General features: G+C 38.6%; 2 long non-coding RNA genes across 2 annotated transcripts; one reads left to right on the top strand and one right to left on the bottom strand.

Annotated features, from left to right (window-relative positions):
* Positions 1-474: 474 nt before the first annotated feature.
* Positions 475-3,873, bottom strand: LOC132690203 (uncharacterized). Its single transcript, XR_009615309.2, has 2 exons — positions 3,697-3,873; positions 475-790 (listed from the first exon to the last, which is right to left on the bottom strand). It is a non-coding gene; the product is annotated as an uncharacterized LOC132690203 (long non-coding RNA).
* A 179-nt stretch (positions 3,874-4,052) lies between these two features.
* Positions 4,053-15,917, top strand: LOC132690202 (uncharacterized). The gene is made up of 5 exons (XR_009615308.1): positions 4,053-4,141; positions 5,169-5,239; positions 6,091-6,210; positions 14,795-14,847; positions 15,776-15,917. It is a non-coding gene; the product is annotated as an uncharacterized LOC132690202 (long non-coding RNA).
* Positions 15,918-17,342: the final 1,425 nt, after the last annotated feature.

The raw sequence follows: 17,342 nt of genomic DNA, 5'->3' as shown, positions 1-17,342 counted from the left end.
CAGACTATGAAGACATGACCGTGTCATTTGGAAGATGTGGGCGGGGCAGGGGGGTGGTATGGGGTGTCCAGACTCTGGACGCTTCTCAACTGTTCCATAACATTAAGATTATACTTTATTGTCTGCTTTAGCTTCAATCCAGATGACCAAATACAATTTAGGAATCTAACTAGGAATGGTAATTGAAATTTAGAGGAGATATTTAACAATCCAGCAGAAGTCCTATTTTCTTCAGAGTTGACAGGTTAACTTCAAAAAAAAAATTTATATGGGGGTACCCGGGTGGCTCCGTCGATTGAGCATCTGACTTGGTTTTGGCTCAGGTCATGATCTCGCAGTTTGTAGGATGGAGCCCCACGTAGGTCTCTGTGCTGAGCATGGAGGCTGCTTAAGATTTTCATTCACTCTCACCCTCCTCCCTCTGCCCCTCACTACAAAGCATTTTTTTCTAACAAAAAAATTCTATGGTCAATGCACAATTTAATAAATGCGTTTAACATTTTATTTCACCTTAAAATGTAAATACTCATCTAATGAAATTTAACAGAATACTGTTGTTCAGTGTAGTTCCTCCATCATCTTGACACCGTATTACTGACTGCTGACAACTCAGGCTGTGATCCAGTTTACTTGCAAAGAGACATTTTTTTGGCCACAACGTCAATAGCTTTTGCCTCTGGCTTCATTTTTATCTTTCCCTTCATATTCAGCTCCATCTTTTGTTTTGGCATGTAGGATTTCTGCAATCACCATTTTCCAACTAATTGTCATGTTTAATCTTGTATACAATCTTCTTACCAAAGGAAAAAAAAAAAAATCACCAGTCCAGTTTTCTCCAAAGATGTAATCTAAGCTCAACTATTTATTAGATAAATTCATTTATGTTGACTATTAATTTTGTCTTACTTTCATTTTAATTTTCAATTGTTTCCAAAATAAAATTCAAAAATATTCACTTGTATTCTATACACATTTCAGGAATACCATCATTCACTAATGATCTTACGGTATATGCTAAAAACTGGAATGTAAATGAGTGATGGCTAGTTTTCTTCCAGACATGGTTTTCTTTAGGAAACAACTTCATAAAAACAGTTTCTTTCCAGTGTTAATCCACACCTTATTTTGTGAACGGTAGTACACAGCAAAAACGATTCATACTTTTAAGCGCTCTAGGGTTTGTTAGTCATTTACCTCAAGTGACAATTTTTAAGCTCCCAGTGCTGGCCACTGCTGTGTTTCTTTTTATTTTGAGGACGCACACTCTTCTCTCAGGTCATTGTTTTTATAAGCAAGACCTTTCACTGTCAAACAGTTTACCAATATTGTAAAATACTCATCCACAGGGTGTCAATGAATCAGGAGTCAGATGCTCAGCTGACTGAGCACCCCTCATTCACAAACTATTTTATAAATGATACACTCACCTGTGGATTACTTATCAACGGGTTCCACAATTGGTATTTTCTCCCTGCTACTGCCTAGTATGTGGACATCATCATTTTTTTCCCCACCATCCAAGCCAACTATTGGCTGGAAAATTCTAGTAAGACTTTACTTAAATTTAAGTCTACCAACTGGAGTAGACCACTTTTTTCTTCCATGAGCTGCACCTAAAAATACACTGACTAGGATTTCCAGTTTGCCCCAAGTACAGCAAGAACGTTAAGACACTTGCCCATCACAAAAGAACAGGACACTTCCCAAGTTTTTATATTTTCAAATGTTAAACATCTAACTTGACAGTTTTGGGTTTAGGCAGGTCTTTGGGTTACAGTGCCTATGAATCAAACTTACCAGCTGGAAACACTCATCAGGTGGTGGCCATCAATCAATATGCTTCATGGAAGGATTAATTACAAAGGGATCAATTTTTAATACCTTCGTTACTGTTAGTAACTAAACAGTTTCCACAAATATGCCACTACCTCAAAAAAAAAAAAAAAACTGGAGCCTAAGTTATGATTTGACAGTCACTTTCAAGAATTTGGGAGGTCAAGTATAATACCAAGGAGAACCCCAAAACACAATACTTATCCTGGAGCTGGGCCAACAGTGAATTTGCCAAAAGAATGGGATAGATTAAACACAAGTTACAGTTACTTGGAATACCAACTTAACAGCCAAAGTATTTTTGGAAATCATGTCAGAGCTGAAATTACAATTTGAGGGAAAAATTCACACTTCATTTCTCCTCTTGCAACATCTAGTCCTAAACTAGAACAATATTAGCTGTACAAACAACATTAGTATGTTAGTGCACTAAATGAACAAGTTTTAAAAGCTTCCATTCCAAGGTAGAAACTCAAAATCCCATTTTTTCAGAAATTAGAGTTACTTATACATAAAGAGAAATGGGAGATAACCATCCTGCTCACATTAAGATCTCTGCCTCACAATAAGTAGCATTCACAGAGCTCTGGGATAAGTCACTCTATTATCTCATTTCATCCGTGTAACTAACTCACAAAGTTTTTCCAGATCAGAAAAGTAGCACTTGCCCAGGTGTTTACAGTTAGGAACAGGATGGAATGGACACTTGAATTCAAAGGTCACGATCTCCCACTTGGCTATTCTGCCCCGCCTTCCTGGTCAAAACTTCCAGTTATCACCAAGGAAATCTCAAATCACCACTGATTGTCTTACAAAACTCAAATTATTTGCATATGTACTCAGTCTCAATTATTTCAACTCTCAATGCCTGAAAACTTTGAATTTGCAACGGTTAGGCAGACACATGCACAGGACACAAAACATGCAAATCCTAACAGTTCTGCATTTCAAAATATGCATACAAGATTAAACAGAAGAAAAACACAGCAGATGCAATCCTTACCAGCAATGTAGCCTCTTTCCTATCTCACAGAGACTTGAATTAACTCTATTCTTACTCATGTTCTCACCTTTTTTAGGCAATAATCACTGTGTTATCACCTTATGTTACCACTCTACATCTTAGAAAATTTCTAGAAAAATATATTCCTTTCTACATCAATTTAATAGAAAAGTTTGAGAAACTTCTAAAACATTTTAAAAACAAAAATTGAATTAAAGTATCAGAGAAAACTGACAAAACAAAGGGTAGACTTACCAGCACTTTTCGTCTAATTTTTTTTTGAGACTTAAATTTAAGTAATCTCCACACCCAGTGTAGGGCTCGAACTCATAACCCCAAAAGTTGCAGGTTTTTCTAACTGAGCCAGCCAGCTGCCCGATATGAAGTGTTTTGGGTTTGTTTTCTTTTATTTTTTATATGAGAAAAGACCACAAAAACACCACACTTCATGGCTTCTCGGCCTTTTGGCTAAGATCAAGTGTAAAAACACCACACTCCACACATCAATCAAAAATTGTTATCAAAAGGTTAACCTTTTTTTTCTTTAAAGCTAAGTTCAAAGAGAAGTTGTTTCTGTATTTAAACAAAGAAAACTCTGGGGTGCCTAAGTGACTCAAGTGGTTAAGTGGCGGACTCTTGGTTTCAGCTCAGATCATGATCTCATAGTTCATGGGTTCCAGCCCCTCACTGGGGTCTGTACTAATAGCACAGAACCTGCTTGGGATTCTCTGTCTCCCTCTCTCTCTACCCCTCCCCTGCACATGTTCACTGTATGCACGCTCTCTCTCTTGCTCCTTCTCTCTCTCTCTCTCTCAAAAATAAATAAATAGATAAATAAACTTTAAACAAGGAAAACTCACATGGAAGACTATTAGGCTTAAAAACCTATGGAGACAGATTCCACCATACAGTTAAAAAAAAATTGTATCCACGTGATAGCATGTTAGGGTTCCCCCCAAAGCAGACCCTGACATAAAGTTGCAGATAGTCTATAAGAGAAGTGGCCCAGAAAGCACCAGTGAGGAACTAAGGAAAAGAAAAGGAGGCATGTAATGACGTAACAATGACCAGGTTACCTGATAAACACCCGGAGAACCGTCCTGACAGAACCATCTAAACAGCTCCTGAGCAGATACCTCAAAACCTACATACCCGGACACGTGGAAGTGGGGTATTTATCTACCAATATCCGTCCCTCATTGGCTGATGAGTGAGCACAGAACCGACTCCACTCTTACAACCTGCACCTGTGCCCAGCCCAACACCAGCAAAGCCAGAGCAAGCCCTTGGATGGCAGATATTAAGGTGAGAAGCTCCACGTGTGCAGGACTGACTGCAGCTGTGGCAAATCCAGGTGGGCTGATAGAATATGGGTGGGGGTGGCAACAGTGCTGCCACAGCTGGTTATGAGCAGTTTTTCTTGAGCTTCCTCAAGAATGTAATCTATTTTTCCACTGTTCATTACAGACCTGTTTTACAAACATTGGCCCACCTAAATCAGACCCCTTGCCAACAGACTACAAACCGCTACCCCCACCCCCCTCACCCCCTACACGACTCCACTTACCCCATCTTGCCAACAGCTCTGTCACTTTTTGTGTTAAATCAGTAATCAGTGTTTAAAGTAGCATGATCACATAAATACTGTTTACAGCTGAATCTCATGGTGTAATTTCTTTTCTAGTACAACTTGTTTTTCTGAAGATAATAATTATTTTTTAGTTGCTTAGTATTCTACAGACCCATCATAACCTTATTTTCTGAAAACATTCAATCTCCTCTCAATATGTAGAAACAAATTAGGTAATCTATCAGTTGAGTTTTTAATTATTGGAGCTGGATTTTAGTCCATTCTCTGCCATTAATTATGTGATCTTATACAAAAGATGAAGAAACATTTTGTCCCTCCATTTCTTCACCGATCACAGGAAGGCAGACGTCAATTAAGCAACTCTTCTCTTTTTTTTTTTTTAATTTATTTATTTTTGAGAGAGAGAGACAGAGACAGAGTGCAAGCAGGGGAGGAGCAGAGATAGAGGGAGACACAGAATCCAAAGCAGGGTCCAGGCTCTGAGCTATCAGCACAGAGCCTGATGCAGGGCTCAAACTCACAAATTGTGAGACCATGACCTGAGCCGAAGTCAGACACTTAACTGACTGAGCCGCCCAGGCGCTCCTAAGCAACGCTTCTTGATGCAAAGACTTCATCTAAGAATCAACTGAGAGCCCAATATCATCTAGAAAAGAGTATATGCTTGAATTCAAAAATTCTAAAATTTTAAATTTCTTATTCCGAGATACGGGTCTAAAACAATTTGTTTTTCCTCCCTAGAATTCAACAGAGACAACTAGAACTGATGAAAGCATGAACAATATGATGCCAATCCAATGGTTTTGCCCAAGGTACTGTAATTCAGGATGAGCTCAAGGGATTTTCTTGACTAGTGAAGCTCATTATCATTAATAGCAGCTTCAAGTTCATATCTAAACGGGAAGGTGCCTCATGAAATAAAAATACACTAATTTACTATATGGGCTACTTTGTCATTTTCTTGACATTCTAGGGGTAAGATGAACCAAGAACTCATTAAAGGTATAAACATCATTCCCCTGTTAGTTGGACCCCCTTTCCCTACACTTAACCTCTTTTATATGGGAGGGGGGGCCATTAGTATTAAATCTCCATTAAGTCTCACTCACCCTTTATGGGAAATTACACTGTGCAAGAGGTATCTTAGGTATTTTTTATAGTAAAATATTTCCTCTGGAAAATAAATCCTAAAAAGTAATTTTGTTTTACCCTAAGAAGAAAATAGTCATTCTACATTTCTGTAAAATGTAATTCATCATTATTACATTACCAGATTACATGCACAATTAAACTTATTTATTAAACAAGACATATGCCAACAACTTCATAATAATCCTCTAAACCATAATAGCAGATTTTCAACTTTAATAACAACATCATGCAGCTAATACTCAAAGGACTAATTTTAAAAGTAAGGGCATTTGGTAATTGAAACTGAAATTAAACAATTAAGCACTTGAGTAATTTAAACATGAACATAAATGTCCTGGCTGTGCTGCTCTTGGCTTTTAGTCAAATTTACTAGTGCCGGTTAGACTTTATCACTCTAATTATTCCTGCTCATATCAGATCTTGCTAAATAGAAATTGAGAATTATTTGAAGTATTTTTTTATTCCTATGTCTTTTCTGCTTCAGAAATGCATTACTATATTCTTCACACAGATAATTAAGAATAACCCCGTGATACTTATCATGACTCCACAGGAATTCAAACAGATATTTGTATACCTATTCCCAGAGGAAGCGCAAAGAAAAGTTTTGATAGAACAAAAAACTTATCCAGTGAGTATACTGCCTTGTTTTTAAGTAATCACCTCTCTCTTTCAACAATGCCCCCTTCTTTCCATTTTCTCCATCAAATATAAAAGACCACATTAGTCTCATCTCTTTACCTTCAGGAATAAAATAAAATAGGCTATCCCTTAACAATGAACATGAGAGAACAGCCTCTAATTTGGTAGAAATTATCTCTGCCATTTTTACTGTATGATTAGGACTTTTGATATTATGTAATTACAGTTTATTTGGGAATATTACTCCTTTTTTTTTAATGTTTATTTATTTCTGAGACAGAGACAGAGCATGAGTGGGGGAGGGGCAGAGAGAGAGGGAGACACAGAATCTGAAGCAGGCTCCAGGCTCTGAGCTGTCAGCACAGAGCCCGATGTGGGGTTCGAACTCACAAACCATGAGATCATGACCTGAGCTGAAGTCAGTCACTCAACCGACTGAGCCACCAAGGTGCCCCTGGAAATATTACTTCTTAAGTGAATTATGAAAATCAGTGATTTTTTTAATGTAGAAAGACAAAAAAACAAGAAATATTATGAATAGCCCATAACAAGGCATTGGCTTTGAAACAGAAAGAGGCAGCCAGACTGCCTCTGACCAATAGAGGCCATAAACATAATATAAAGCAGGCACCAGGAAAAGATGGCTTCACCATCAAGACCTCATTACCACAGCCAAGTATACAGGCATGGAATGGACATTTCAAGTTCAAGGAACAGCCCAAGTAAAGGTATAGGGATGAAAGAGCTGATGAGTTCCAGGGCATGTGGCTGGGGTCTAGGGTACAAGAGGAGAATTTATAGTAAGTGAACCTAAACAAGTAGGTACAGTCCAGGTCAAATTGATATGTTGTACACCTGAATGTAATGTAACATTGTGTATCAACTGTACCTCAATAAAAAAAGAGAGTATTAAGCCATAAATTATTAAAAATTCTAGAATTTAAAGGAAAAAAAAAGTAGGTATAGTCCAGATCACAAAACAAACAAACAAACAAACAAACATGGATTCCAGGCTAAGCCTTTGGGATCATGTCAAGATGGCAATGGGGAATCACTATGCGGGGGAAGCAAAGAGGTTTTAGGTCTACGCAGTAACTCCCTGAGTAAGCTGGAGTAAGGCAAAGTGAAATCATTTATCCCAGAACCCTCCATCCATCTTCAGGACTGATCAAATAACATCAGGCCCTTCCAGAAAAGAAGACTTTTTGTTTAGAAATAGCGATGCTGGATGCCTGTATGAATACTCTATCTGGCAAAAGATATTGCTTATAGCAGATGGCATGTTAGTGATCCTCTGGGGCCACTACATCATGTTGCAGGTCATTGTCAAAGGTGTTTATTCCAGTAAAGCCAAAGTGCTGAGTCATCTGAACAGGCTGGATGTATCATGCAATATTCCTACTGTGTGCTCAGGGCTCATTTCTTCATTTCATTCAGTCAGCAAGTATTTCTTCAGGGCCTATCATGTGACAGGTGTTGTGCTAGGCTCTGGGGAAGCAATAGCGAGCAAAATACAGCCAATTCCTGCCATGATGGTACTTATGGTTTAGTCTATCATCAATGTTTATAATTCTGCCATCATAAGTAAAAGGTTGCTCCCCAAAGGTGACCCTATCTTCTATTCCTTCTTCCATCAGAAGCAGGAATTTATTTCTCAATAGCTAATTTCCTCCTAAGATTCACTCTTTACTGCCAGTACTGATGACAGTAACAGGCATTTTTTTTTTTTTTTTGTAGAAATGGGTTGATCTTGTACATGTTGTTTTGTTATCTATTTTTTATTAGCCATAACGATATATTTATATTAAGCCTAAGACATCAAAGTCCAGAAAAAAAAGAGAGAGAGACTGATTCTTAGTGGCCCAAAGTGTAGGAACACTTCCAGCCAACTATGACCAGTACCAGACAGAACAGAGGGAAAGACAGACAAGTAGAGGTTAGATGTGAAATGCCACATATTGGCATCAGGACATCCAGCACTGAGAGCAGAGAACAGAGAGAAACCAGTGAGACAGTATGAACTACAAGAGACTGAATTTACACAAAGAATTTGAGAAACAAGCATGAGGACTTAACAGCCAAGAAGAGAATGTGATACCTATAAAAACATCTTAAGAAACAGCTGTTGCCACTCAAGATCAAAATCATTCTACGGGTGGAGGCAAGTCAGGGCTTTCAGGTAAATAGCTGTGCCTTGTTGGCAACAAGAAGGGAAAAAGAAAAAAAAAAATCCTTTACCAAATTATGTCCTTGGACAGTCATGAGAAAGCTTTTATAGGCTAGGATAATTTAAGAGCCCTCAAAAGGTTTATGGGTTGCCGTTTAAAAAAAAAAAAAAGTACAAAATAAAAATAGCTGCATTTAGTCCTGTGGGGGAATATGGCACAATTCTTAAAATTTAGATTGCTTGTATTATTGAAAAGAAGAAGGTCAACAAAAATGACTATGTTTTGTGGCCACAAAATTCTAACGTGTGCCTATCTGAGAATTGGAGACAGAGGCGTTTTTCTAATCTTGCATTTTGCGGGGAGATTGAATGCTGCACGGCAGAGCCGAGGCCTCCAGCAGCCCTAAGGCTATGGATCGCCTCCTCGTTGCCCCAGCTACTATGGTATGAAATTTATACACGTTATCTCATTTAATCTTAGCATGATACTAAATATTTGTCCAAAGAGCCACTGGGTAAGTATGTGACAAAAGATAGAATACCCAGCAGTTCTATTTGTAGTCTATAAACACGTAATTATTCTTCCACAAAGATGAATCACTACCTTATTCCAAATACCCTGATCCACCTAGCTCAGCAAATGAACAACACCTGCTAAAATTAGTGTATAAACACAAAGAGTACCAGGATGTTACATTAAAAACAAAAATTACTTTGGCCACATAACCACCTTCAAAGTTTTCAGTTTAAAAGAGAAGAATTATCCAACCAAGATGGACTACAAGGCACTCAAATTTATGACCAAGCAAAACTGCAGAATCACTTTCAGGGGCGCATTAAGAAACTAAAGTCTTCTGTGATTAAATATTCTTTAAAAAAAAATCCCTTCCAGGATTAACATACTGCAACATTTTCTGTGTTGCAACACTAAGGAAATTAATATCTAAATGCTTGATCCTAGCTGTATTTAGAAGGGAGACCAGGGAGTTAATTTATTTTAAGAACCCAGATCTAGATCCACACAATTCGACATTCACTTCTTCATTCAAAGGTCACTAAAATGCATACGTCAGACATCTGCTGCTTTCTTTTAAGAATGCTGAATTTTAAACCCAGCAAGTCTAAATGTAGCTCTAATATAATCTACAAATGACCTTACTAAGTCTTTCTACATCCCATAAAAGTATATTAATTGTATAATTTTATTTAAGTTCCCAACTTGCTGTGATGTATTAGCATATTAAAATTAACTCTGCGGGCTCTAATCATTTCACCTTCTGAGCCAAGTTACCAGGACAAATTTGATAAAATTATAGTACCCCCTTGTGGTGTTACCTTCATACCCTACTAGGACATTTTGTAATATTATATTTTTTTAAAATCTTCTTCCACTAAGATCAGTGGAAAACTAATTAACCTTTTCTAAATTCTAATAAAATCATGGGGAAATTAAAGGGGTTATCGCCAGATTGTGAAAACAGGTGAGACGGTGTGGCATTTCATCATAAAGTAAGACTATTTGGAGCCATACATATTATTTTTAGAAGAAAAACACTTTTAAGAAATATTTTCTATAGACTGATCCATATAGCCAAATTAAAGCACAAAAACTCTGAAATTATCCATTGGATTTTAGTTTGCCTTGCAAGCACATTCAAATAACTGAAGAGGGGGAAATGGTGTTTTTGAATGGTAAATCAATGTAAATTCTGCACAAATCAGGAAGGAAAAAGAAAACTGGTAAAATTTAAATGCAAAGATTTTCCCCTCATAATTCATCCAACTTTCTTCTATCAGATCCAATTTAACTGTATATTATTGTCAATGTTCCCAAATACTCTATTTTAATTTTACTAAAGTTTATACTATCATTTAGCAAAACAAGTAAGATCTTTGGACACATATGTAGATATAAAGTTTTTCCTAACTTCATTTTATTTTTCCTATTTTTCCTTGCTTTCCTACCTTTCCCCCCATATATCCCTTACTCCCATCTCCTGATTTCCTAATTAAATTTCATCTTTAAAAAAAATTTTTTTAATTTTAAGTAACCTCTACACCCAATGTGGGGCTCCAATTCACAACCCCAATATCAAGAGTTGCATGCTCTACTGACTGAGCCAGCCAGGTGCCCCTAATTAACTTTCATCTTATTCTAAAATGGGCTTTTGACAATAAGGCAAGGAATCATGGAATTAATTAATTAATTAATTAATTAATAATTGAGAGAGATAAAACTATCCCCAATATTTTGGCAAGCCCTAGAATAATCCCACTTAGGTCAAAGGATCTTATAAGCAATCCTGTGATCTCACTAGAAGAAAGAGGAAAAGAACTCACTTATGAGTTAATACATTCAGAGCTACTGTCAACGAAATGGCAATTTCATATTCACAGAATGTCCAAGTACCTTACTAAGTAACTAAGAATAAACCAGTACGTTTTTCAGATTAGTTCCACTTTGAGTTCAGCAGTGAAGCAGTTTTGCTCTGGTTCAAGCCAGTAAGCAATTCTAACTCATTTACAATGAAAATATCAAGAAGCTTTGTTTCAATTTAGTTCAGGTTCAGGTTCAATAAAATAATAGTTCTAGCGCAGTTCTGGGAATGTGGAAACATATTTACTAGTTTCTGATTCACATTCCATTGGCTTCCTGAATATAATTTAAAATAAAGAACATTGGATTGTACTCATTTAGGTATTCAGGCAACATTTTTGAAGTCCTTACTATGTTTCAGGGATTGTTGTGGATGTTGCAATACAAAAATGAATACAGCTAAACTCCTGCCTTAAAGAATAATCATATAGTCTGGATAGGAAACAGTCAAGCAAATAGGGGTAATAACATGGGGGGAACTATAGTATCCTAAGAGCTGTAATAAGAATTTCTTAAAGAGTGCCTCACTTTGGTTTGGCAAATGTCTTGATGAGCCCCTAAGAGTATGGATCCACCAAAGGGTAACCTAAAATAACCAAAAATGGTCACCAAATTTCCTTCTAAAGTCAGCAGGTCCTGATTTCTCTCTTCTAGGCTGAGCCTCAATATGTAGTTAGAGGACTAAATAGCAAGATGAATAAATAAACAAGCTGAATTTGTCCTGCATAAGAGAGAAAGGCAACTGAAGGTCACAAGGGTGCAGACAGATGTGCAAGGGAGAGCACAGAACTGGCCCAGAGCCACAACTCACAACCCCAGGGAGAACCACAATATTATATTCGATGTGAATGGCACTGTATAAGCCAACAGCCTTGCAAAAGCCAGAGGGACTTGGGCAGTGCTGGGCAGTATAAGAATCCCCAAGGGCCAAGAAGAAATTTGAGCCAAGAGCAGAAACATCTACAAGGGATTTTTGTAGTTATTTGCCTTGGAGTATGACATAAACCCTTTTCCCACTTCCTCTCCAAAATCAACTTTTCTCTTAAGACGTTTATAAAGTGAACTTGAATTTTTACTATTGGTTTTTGTTTCCATATAGTAGATGATGGTGGCAGTTGTCACTTGGGGCTCTGTTGTGGTGAAGGCCTTCAGTTTGTGAGCTCAAAGCAGGTCTTGACCTTGCATCCTCATGGGCCCACAGCATACACCGATCATGATGATGCTGGACCCAAAGGGCAGGAGAAAAGTTGATATCAGAGTTACACAAAGTTATAATTTAAAAAGTAATAAAAGCTAAAACAGAGGTTCAGTGAGAGAACAAAAAAGGAAGCACCTGCTTTGCCTCAGGGAAACAGAAGCATCATGGACAAAGTGACTTTTAAACTGAGTCCTGAAGGATGAATAGTAGTTCTCCAGAAGAAAAATGGGGAAAGACATTCAGCAGAGTCAAGGGTGTGAACAAAGAGGGGGCATTTGGGGATTACCAGGAGCCAAGTGTGGCTGGAGAAGAAGGGCATTCCTGTTCCATTCCATGCAGGTCTGTCAGCAGGTCTGTCCTGAAAGACTGTCAGTGAAATCTGTCAGTTTACACCACTTATGTGTTTGTGGGAACAGGTGTCCCCATCTACCTACTACCCCATCCTCCTACTTCTTACTTCCTACTTAACAAAACTCCTTGAGAAAGACTCTAGTTGAATGTGTTGTTTGTCCTTCATGGTACCTTCCCTCCCATTATTCTCTTGTGGATGGAGTAGAGTTCCCTACCTCATGTATGTTGGGCTTGGTCACGTGATGTGTTTCAAACAATGGAATTGTAAACAGAAAGGACACTGTGCCAGTTCTATAGCGGAGGCCTTAGGAGGCATCCTGTATTGTGGCCCCACTTAGCTGTAGGTCCCAGAATGAGGAGACATACTGATATGGGCTGAACTGTGTCTTCCAAAAAATCATATGAACCCCCAGAATTTAACCCCCAGAATCTCAGAATGTGATTATATTTGGATATGGGGTTTTAAAACAGGTGAGTAAGTTAAAATGAGGCCACTAAAGAGGTCCCTGATCTAATATGACTGGTGTCCTTATAAGAAAAGGAAATTTGAACATATAAGGAGATACCAGCACCGTTTGCATACACAGGAAAGAACACAGTGAGGACACAGTGAGACACGGCCATCAGCAGGCCAAGAGAAGGGCTTCAGAAGAAACTAAACTTGCTGATACCTTAATCTTGAATTTCTAGCTTCCAGAACTGTGGGAAAATTAATTTCTGTTGTTTAGGCCACACAGTCTTTGCTATTTAGTTAAGGTAGCCAAAGCAAATTAATACACACATGGAACAGACTTAACTCATCTTGTAGACTGAACCAGAGCCAAACTACAGATCCATGAGCAAGAAACAGCGTTTATGGCTGTAAACGACCAACATCTTGGGGTTGCTTGTTATGCATTATTATTACAGCAAAAACTGCCCAATACACTTTGATTTCCTAATTCAAAACCATTTAGCTTCTAAATATGCCATGAGGTGTTATTGCTAAATAACATCCTGTGCTGCTGGTTTGAAACAGTTAATAAAAGAAATAAACCAAAAACCAAAAACATCAACAACCTAAAGAGACAGAGACAATTCTTTTGTCTTTATTTATTCTGATTTTCCTTCTACTTGCCCTTGGAGACTATTTCATAGAGTCACTGAGATTATAAGATCTAGAATCAGATTATCTAGGTTCAAATTCTTCTGGCTTTATCATTTGCTAGCTTTTGCAGTCTTAGGCAAATTACTTAATTTCTCTGTATCTCACTTTTGCCATCTACAAAGTGAAAATATAATGATATCTACCTAAGAGTTGAGAAGATTAAATGAATGAATAAAAGAGCTTGGAGCAATGTCTGACACTACATTTTCACTCATATTCACTGTAGGTATCACTGTCTGACTACACTGAGGATTATCTGCTTGCTCATGTCCCTCTGTCACCCTCTACTTAACACGAAAATCTCCCCCATCCCCAAAACCCCTTCCAGGGATCTGTCCCAAGACTTTTCTCTTTTCATTCTAGACATTCTCCCAAGGTGATCTGGTCTATTCCTATAACTTATACTATACCTACTCAAATCTGTATATTTATTCTAGACCTCTTTCTGAACTCCAAAACCACATTTTCTACTGCCTACCAGACATCTCCAGGCTTTACCTTGAAGCCTTCTGGTGAAGTCCTACATGAGTTGGAGATGATCATCAGAGAGACTATATATATATATATGCGTGTGTGCGTGTGTGTGTGTGTGTGTGTGTGTGTGTGTGTGTCCTATAGCTTCATAAAGATAATGCGTCTTAATGAGAACCCAAAGGCATGCTAAAGTCACAGGAGGTAATAATAATAATTATATTAATATAAATTATTATCTATTGAGATCCTTTCTAAGAAAGTTCTTCTCTAAATATTTTACACATATTAAGTCTTTTAATCTTCATAGAATTGCTGTGTGGTAGGTACTACTATTACCTCTTTTCAAAAAATGAAAAAACCAAGGCACAAGGAGCTTATATAACCTGTGTCATACAGCTGGAAATGGTGTAATCGGAAACCAGGCAGGGAGGCAAACTCTGGAGTCTACCATTTTAACCACTATATTTCACTTTCTCTCAAAAATAAGACCTGATGGGGCTCCTGGGTGGCTCAGTCCAACTTCAGCTCAGATCATGATCTCACGGTTCGTGGGTTCCAGCCCTGCATCGGGGTCTGTGCTGACAGCTCAGAGCCTGGAGCCTGCTTCAGATTCTGTGTCTCCCTCTTGCTCTCTGCCCTACTCCCACTAACACTCTGTCTCTGTTTTTCAAAAATAAATAAATGTTTTTAAAAATTTTTTTAATAAATAAGGCCTGAATAATTTCTCAGACATTAAAACAAGCACATCGATTATTATTTTTAATACTAATGGCTAACATTTTGGGGGCCAGATATTCTTTAAAATGAAATGCTTTCCACACATTAATTTGTTTGATCCCTCAATAACCCTGTAATGCAGGTCTTGGCATTGTACCCACTCTACCTATGAGGAGACCAACACCCAGAGAAACAGTAAGTAATTAACCCAAAGTTACACAGTCATAAGTAGCAGAGATAGGACCCAACCCTGGCAGTCTCACACCAGCATCCATGATCTCAATGACTGATGCCTCAAGAGATGAACACTAAACTATCTCTTGACTAACTGTGAGCATTCCCTCTCCTATGCCACACACCAGTATTGCAGATGCCATTGGAAGATTTCCCAGTTCCAGTACCCATGAGGCCCCACCTGTGGGGAACTGACACAGCCTCTCCATCTCTCTCTGGGATTACATGAATCTTGTCACTGATTCCATGCGGCTCTGCTCCATCCCTTCTACACCCAGCTTCTTCTTACTTGTGGTTTCAGTTACAACACAATTTTAGCTTTCATCTGACTTTGGCTTGCCCTGGTGCTGACTCAGTCCTCTACCCCACATGACCCATTAGCCCAGCGCCCTACAGCTAACTGGCTACAGTTTCTGTCTCTGAGTCAGAGACAGTCAGCGGACTGGTCACTGGCCAGCCAGTGGGACGGCTGATCTAGATGAGGTGTCCATCTCCATTAGCTACACTGGATGGGAAGCTAGATTCACATGGTAGAGGAAATCAGAAATATTCAGCATAGAAAAGAGAAAATGTAAAAGAAAAAGTGACCTAAACTATGGACAAACTATCACAGGAACAAACTTTTTACCTCCTCCCAACTTTCTTTTAATGGTCACAGTGGCAATCTCCATATCACTGATGTGTTGAAGCAGACACAATGAGGAAGGTCTAGGAAGAGATTTCTGCCCAGGTGAGGCAAGGCTGTAGGTGATCTCTAAGGTCTCTATGAATTTGGGGACAATTCAGTATTCGTTGAAAAATGTACCAAATACACCTTAGATAAATATTTTAAATGTTCTCCAAAATACCAACTTTCAGATTGTCTGATGAATTTTCTCCACCCTTTCAGGAGGTTGCACTTAGACGGCACGTGTAAAGGCACAAGAGGCAGGAAGAAACACCGCACAGAGGAAGGAGCTTCACCAACTCCACCCCTTCAGCAGCACCTGTCACCCTAATGGCCCTGGGTCCTCTCCTAATAAAATTAAACTCCACCCACCAGAATTACAATTAAATGACTAGTTAATAGTTTCTGGACTCCTTGAATGTCCCATGTTATATGGAATCTGCCATCACCTATGAGTGAATTTTAATAGCTGAAGATTTATCTATTACTTTCCCTGCACAACAGCGTGAGGTGCTCTACCTGACCAGATGCTGGATACAAAGCTAATTTCCTAATTAGGGATACTGTCCCTAATTTCAAGGGCCCACCATCCAGGGAAGGAGGGAAACACAGTCATAAATAACATAATAAAGAATACTCTGGCAAGGCACCTGGGTGGCTCAGTCAGTTGAGCATGGGACTTCAGCTCAGGTCATAATCTCACAGTTCATGGGTTCAAGGCCCACATTGGGCTCTGTGCTGACAGCTCAGAGCCTGGAGCCTATTTCGGATTCTGTGTCTCCTTCTCTCTCTGCTCCTCCCTGGCTAGCACTCTGTCTCTTTCTCTCTCTCTCTTAAAACTAAATAAACACTAAAAAAAAAAAAAAAAAAAAAAAAGACTACTCTGTGGCAAATAGAGTGCAGAAGGAGAGGAGGAAAGAGAAAAGTTTATTCCACAAAAAGTATATGTGGAATATATTCTCTGTGATCTAGACCTTCTAGAATGCACAGGAGTTGGTACAGGAGTACTCCACAAGGAAAGCACAAGCAAATGCACCTAAAATATTAGAGACTCAAGAGGCAAGATATTAGGTGGCATATATTTGGGGAAGAGCAAATACTCTGGCATGGGCTAAAGGATGGGGGTGTAGGGAGAGGAAAGATGGAGGAGAAAAGACTATTGAGAATAGCAGACTATACATTTCAAAATGTAGGCTGGGAGATCTTGACTTAAAGATAATTCCAAATGAAAAAGGCATCTATCATGATAATAATGAACAGCAAAGCAACTATACTAAACATCCAAATTAAAAAGTGCTAATGAGAAACGTTGTGCCCAATATTTTATTTTAATAACAGACTCTTAAAGTCAACAAGGAAGAACCTTCAAAGATCATATCCCTGCCTTCAAGAAATACCACAAGTAACTCTCCGGAGAATGAAAACGGGTTATCCAGGTGAAGGCAACAGGTGGAACAAACCTCCTCTGGGCCAGAAGGAAGGACCTTGCTTGCCAACTATGCTGCTCAAACAACATCGCCAGTCCCACGTGTGACCCGCCCTGAATAACGGTCTCTTTTCGACGCTCCCTTGCACAAGTAATGATAAAAATGTTGTGCCCATCAACTAGCACGTTTAATTCAGCAGCAGCACTTAAATCTGCCTCTCATTTTCCTACCACTTTCCTGAAATTCCAGAGGACGGGGTTATTGTTAAACAGCAGTAAGCATTAGCCTCACAGCAGTGCACATTAATAATAATTCAGTGCAGTGTCATGGAAGCCTGTAGGCTCTTAACTGAATTTATTTCA

Source organism: Panthera onca, chromosome E2 (assembly GCF_046562875.1).
Source record: "Panthera onca isolate mPanOnc1 chromosome E2, mPanOnc1 haplotype 2, whole genome shotgun sequence".
Taxonomy (NCBI): Eukaryota; Metazoa; Chordata; class Mammalia; order Carnivora; family Felidae; genus Panthera; species Panthera onca.
Note: the sequence above shows the minus strand (reverse complement) of the source record. Positions and strands in the feature narration are given on the sequence as shown.